Raw genomic sequence first — 6,382 nt, 5'->3', positions numbered from 1 at the left:
ACGCAAATTCACAAAAGAGACACAAAGGACAATCAATTATATATATACATGCCAAATGACAAAGAGTCTAAGGTGGGTATGGGCATGGAGTATTCTCACTTCCTATTTTATGACTTCTGGGTATTAAGCGAAGGAGGTTTTGCAATCACTTTTGAAGAGCAATAAAATAATTTCCAAGTAGTAACATTCAAATAGCAATATGTGTGGTGTGTTTTCTAACCTGATACTGGCTATAAAACCTATAATTTGCTTTAGACTGTCTTTCACTTAACTGTGTCTTGTAGGGAAGGAGAATCCACAGGCTTTGAGAACAGATGCGTGACATTGTGAAACATGATGTGACTATTTATTTGCATCTTTTAATTGGTAATCAAACATGCAAGGTCATTTCACCTTATATGCTTATAATAAGAAGTTACAGATATTTTTCTCTGCTAGGTTTACAAGATTCATCAGTTAAGGCTCTGACAGAGGAAGACCATTGGACACTGGGCAACTTTAGTTCTGCCTGCCATTAATTGGGGGAGAAAAGCAGTTGTGCCATTTCTGAGGAAGCATTATTATTCTGCATACTCTTGTTTTGGTTATAGTACATTAAGTATGTCTGTAGACATCCTTCCAGATGGAGAAGGTGTTAAACTAAGACCACTTTGATGGTCCAAAGGAATCAAATCTGTCATTTCTATTTAACTTGTATTAAGAACAAGAAAAATTAAGAATAATTGTATACAAAACAAATATAAATTTATGTTCCTGAAAACATGATCCCTAAATGAATGCAATGATATTTGGAGACATCTAAATAAGAGAAAAATGATGTGATATTAAAATTCAACCTGTCACGATGGAGTACTAAGCACGTGATCTGAGCTTGCGCTTATTAAAACGTTGTAGCAGAAAGAAGTGCGCTTCAGTTCTTGGCCAGGCAAGGGCAACACTACTTCTGCATTATCCCCAGAGAAAGGGCTGAAGATTAATGCAGATGGAGCAAGAGGAATCGGTGCCCACTTATTCTAAGGTGTGATTTTTATGTGCAGAAAAGAAGCACACAGAAGAGCTATGCATTTGTTTGTCTGACAAAGGCTGGAGCCCTGGTCACAAGCCTTGACCTGGGAGGGACTGAATTAGCTTCGACAATATTGTTCTGGGCCTCTGAATACCTTCGAGTCTGCTTTTCAGTGATTAGCTGAAGAAAGTACGTTTGCGCACATAATGAACCCTCTTCTATCATCAAGTTTCTACTTAACGGTCAGGGTTGAGCAGCCAAAATAACTTGAGAAGCTATTGAGAGTGTGAGGCGGCTACGATTATTGAGGCTTAAGGGAGGCATGTGACTTAAGCCATCATGGACATAGCCAGACCTTTTGAAGCATTCCTTCAGGAAATCCTATTGGAAAATAGCTTGAGGTTTTTTGTTTTGTTTTTTGGATTTGGTGTTGACTCCATTTGGAACATTTTAAATCATTTGGATGCTATTTTTGAACAAACATTTTCTCGCATAGAAAGAATCAAGATGAAAGAAAGGAGTTCTAAAATTATTTTACCGATTCCAAACTTTCAAATGACAATGGAATATTTTACTGGAGGTCCACAGGGCAACATTGCCCAATTTGGTTACAAACTTCCCACTACAGTGGACTGCCAGGCTGAAACACCACCAGGGTAGTGATGGAAATTTTTTTCATCTGGCAGAGACTAAATACAGAATAATAGTCTGTAACTTGTCTAAATCGGATCTTCAGTATCTCTGAAGTTCTGATTCATCATCAAAACCCAGCCCAAGACAAAATCTCACTAATTGCTGGGCAGTTTATGCTGGAGAACAGCCTCCTCAGATGTACATTCCATTTAGTCAAACGTTCCAGTGATTCATTTTCCAATTTCTTGCACCAACTCCTGCCAGAAAATGTTCTTAATGTCCCACCAAGCTCACGGGGTTTCTGTGGGTATATCCAATGATGTGGAAAATACCCTCGCTGTTGGGATTAAAAACAAACAAAGACTGATATTCTTTCCAGCCAAAGATGGAGAAGCTCTATACAGTCAGCAAAAATAAGACCGGGAGCGGACTGTGGCTCAGATCATGAACTCCTTATTGCCAAATTCAGACTCAAATTGAAGAGAGTAGGGAAAACCACTGGACCATTCAGGTATGACCTAAATCAAATCCCTTATGATTAAACAGTGGAATTGAGAAATAGATTGAAAGGCTTAGATCTGATAGACAGAGTGCCTGATGAACTATGGATGGAGGTTTGTGACATTGTACAGGAGACAGGGCTCAAGACCATCCCCAAGAAAAAGAAATGCAAAAAAGCAAAATGGCTGTCTGAGGAGGCCTTACAAATAGCTGTGAAAAGAAGAGAAGCAAAAAGCAAAGGAGAAAAGCTATAAGCATCTGAATGCAGAGTTCCAAAGAATAGCAAGGAGAGATAAGAAAGCCTTCCTCAGTGATCAGTGCAAAGAAATAGAGGAAAAGAACAGAATGGGAAAGACTAGAGATCTCTTCAAGAAAATTAGAGATACCAAGGGAACATTTCATGCAAAGATGGGCTTGATGAAGGACAGAAATGGTATGGACCTCACAGAAGCAGAAGCTATTAAGAAGAGGTGGCAAGAATACACAGAAGAACTGTACAAAAAAGATCTTCACGACCCAGATAATCACGATGGTGTGATCACTCACCTAGAGCCAGACATCCTGGAATGTGAAGTCAAGTGGGCCTTAGAAAGCATCACTACGAACAAAGCTAGTGGAGGTGATGGAATTCTAGTTCAGCTGTTTCAAATCCTGAAAGATGATGCTGTGAAAGTGCTGCACTCAATATGCCAGCAAATTTGGAAAACTCAGCAGTGGTCACAGGACTGGAAAAGTTCAGTTTTCATTCCAATTCGAAAGAAAGGCAATGCAAAAGAATGCTCAAACTACCGCCCAATTGCACTCATCTCACATGCTAGTAAAGTAATGCTCAAAATTCTCCAAGCCAGGCTTCAGCAATACGTGAACCATGAACTCCCTGATGTTCAAGCTGGTTTTAGAAAAGGCAGAGGAACCAGAGATCAAATTGCCAACATCCACTGGATCATCAAAAAGTGAGAGAGTTCCAGAAAAACATCTATTTCTGCTTCATTGACTATGCCAAAGCCTTTGACTGTGTGGACCACAACAATCTCTGGAAAATCCTGAAAGAGATGGGAACCAGACGACCTGACCTGACTCTTGAGAAACCTATATGCAGGTCAGGAAGCAACAGTTAGAACTGGACATGGAACAACAGACTGGTTCCAAATAGGAAAAGGAGTACGTCAAGGCTGTATATTGTCACCCTGCTTATTTAACTTATATGCAGAGTACATCATGAGAAACGCTGGGCTGGAAGAAGCACAAGCTGGAATCAAGATTGCCAGGAAAAATATCAATAACCTCAGATAGGCAGATGACACCATCGTTATGGCAGAAAGTGAAGAAGAACTAAATAGCCTCTTGATGAAAGTGAAAGAGGAGAGTGAAAAAGTTGGCTTAAAGCTCAACATTCAGAAAATGAAGATCTGGTCCCATCACTGCATGGTGATTAGATGGGGAAACAGTGGAAACAGTGGCTGACTTCGTTTTGGGGGCTCCAAAATCACTGCAGATGGTGATTGCAGCCATGAAATTAAAAGACGCTTACTCTTTGGAGGGAAAGTTATGACCAACCTATATAGCATATTAAAAAGCAGAGATATTACTTTGCCAACAAAGATCTGTCTAGTCAAGGCTTTGGTCTTTCCAGTGGTCATGTATGGATGTGAGAGTTGGACTGTGAAGAAAGCTGAGCTGCTGAAGAATTGATGCTTTTGAACTGTGGTGTTGAAGAAGACTCTTAAGAGTCCCTTGGACTGCAAGGAGATCCAACCAGTCCATCCTAAAGGAGATCAGTCCTGGGTGTTCATTGGAAGGACTGATGCTGAAGCTGAAACTCCAATACTTGGACACCTCATGTGAAGAGTTGACTCCTTGGAAAAGACTCTGATGCTGGGAGGGATTGGGGGCAGGAGGAGAAGGGGACGACGGAGGGTGAGATGGCTGGATGGCATCATGGACTCGATGGACATGAGTTTGGGTGAACTCTGGGAGTTGGTGTGAACAGGGAGGCCTGGCGTGCTGCAATTCATGGGGTTGCAAAGAGTCAGACATGACTGAGCGACTGAACTGAACTGAACTCCCTACAAAGATCAAAGTGCTGCCAGCTCATCCAAGTGTCTGATTTGCAATAAATCTGGAAGTCTGTGGTCCTTTGGGCCAAGGAATTTTGATGAATGGATGTGTTCAGTGGACATTTGACAAGCTGTAGCTCACATCAACTCTTTACAGGTCACCTCTGCCATCAACAACGAAACAAATGGTCTAAATAAGCATCTTCCATGTTTTGGTCAAACAAAAACACAAAGAAATGAAAACCACCAGAAGATAAAATACTTTGATTAGGCAGTTCCCAAACTTCAGTTATCAGCATATCATATTAGAAACTTTCACCACATTATATTACATATTATATTACACATATTAGGTTATGTATACTCAGTCGCTCAGTCATGTCCAACTCTTTATGATACTATGGACTATAGCCTGCCAGGCTCCTCTGTCCATGGGATTCTCCAAGCAAGAATCCTGGATTGAGTTGCTGTTTCCTACTCCAGGATTCTATTTAGGTTAAACCATATAAAGCTACCAAAATCTGGACATGATCTACAAAATCAGAGATTTCATATGGTTCAATCTAATATTTTTTACCGAACGTTGTTCTAACTGTGTATCCTTAAATTCTGCCTAGCAATTATGTTCTTTGGTATTTACCCAAATGAGTTGAAAACTTCTGTCCACACAGACACCTGCCCAGATGTTTATAGCAGCTTCATTTGTAATTGCCAACACTTGAAAGCAACAAAGAGGTCCTTCAGTAGCTGGAAGGATAAATAAACTGTGGTACATCCGGACAATGGAAGATTATTCAGCGCTAAAAAGAAATGAGGTATCAAGCCATGGAAAGACAGGGGGATAACTTAAATGCAAATTCCTAACCAAAAGAAGGCAACCTGGAAAGGTCATACACCCTGTGATCCCAACTGTGTGTCGTTCTGGAGAGAAAAAGCTACGAGAACAGTCAGATGATCAGGGAGTGTCAGGGGTTAGTGGGAGAGAGGGATGAAGAGGCAGTGCGTGGAGGATTTATGGGGCAATGAAGGTGCTCCGTACAATTCCACAATGACAGATGTGTGTCACTGTTCATTTGTCCAAACCCGTAGAACTACAGTGAGTGAGACCTAGTGCCAATTGCTGTCTATGGGCATTCATGATGCGTCAATGTACACGCATCAGTTATAACAAATGTCCACTGGAGGGGAAGGGAGCTTTGATAATGGGGGAGGCTTCCCAGGTGGTGCTAGTGGTAAAGAAGCCACCTGCCAGTGCAGGAGGCATAAAAGTCAGGGTTTGATTCCTGAGTTGGGAAGATCCCTGGAGGAGGGCGTGGCAACCCACTCCAGTGTTCTTGCCTGGAAATCCCATGGACAGAGGAGCCTGGCAAGCTAGAGTCCATGGGGTCACAAAGAGTTGGACACGACTGAAGTGACTTGGCACACTGGCATGCCTGCCTTGGCAAGGGCAGGGGGTATATGGAAAATCTCTACCTTTCCCTCAGTTTTGCTGTGAAACTAAATTGCTCCTTAACAAAGAAAAAATAAAAACCTGTCCATTGAAAAACAAAACCTTAAGTTGGTGTTATTCTGGACTTGAAGCATTCTGTGGTAGAAAGTGTAGAAATACAGCCTCGATGGCGTCCTTCCCTGCCTGTACACGCATGCTGCTCTCACAGAAAGCAGCGTCCCTTTCTCCAGCCCTGGAATCTAGACCAGCGTTGCGCCTGTTCTTGACTAAGGGAGTATGGCAGAGGCGAAATGCTTTCAGATACGAGCCTCCCTTCCAAGAGACATGACAGCTTCTACCTTGCTCACTGAAGAGAAGCCAGCAGCTATGTAAGACCCCTGTGCTGTGAAGAAGCCCAGGAGTTAGGCACAGGGGGAGGTCACGGGGGGGTAGGTCACGTGGGGGAGAACAGAAGACCCTCAGCAGATGGTTAGCACCACGCCCGCAGACCCATGACACCAGCTGAACCACCCCAGCCAGCTCTCAGCAACTTGCATCCTTCCAGCCCAGCCCCGGACATGGGGAAGCAGAGGGGAGCACCGCTGTGCTGTGATCAATCTGAATTCAGGGCCCACGACGGCAATGAACGGAGTGGGATGCATGTTGACTTTCTTCCTTAAGTCTGCAGACAGATGACAGATACACTCTGCACGCGGAGGTCTGCCTGATAGCTTAGACCGGATTCTGGAGCCGGGC

The sequence above is a fragment of the Ovis canadensis genome, chromosome 1, assembly GCF_042477335.2.
Source record: "Ovis canadensis isolate MfBH-ARS-UI-01 breed Bighorn chromosome 1, ARS-UI_OviCan_v2, whole genome shotgun sequence".
NCBI lineage: Eukaryota > Metazoa > Chordata > Mammalia > Artiodactyla > Bovidae > Ovis > Ovis canadensis.
This window is presented reverse-complemented; position numbering follows the sequence as displayed.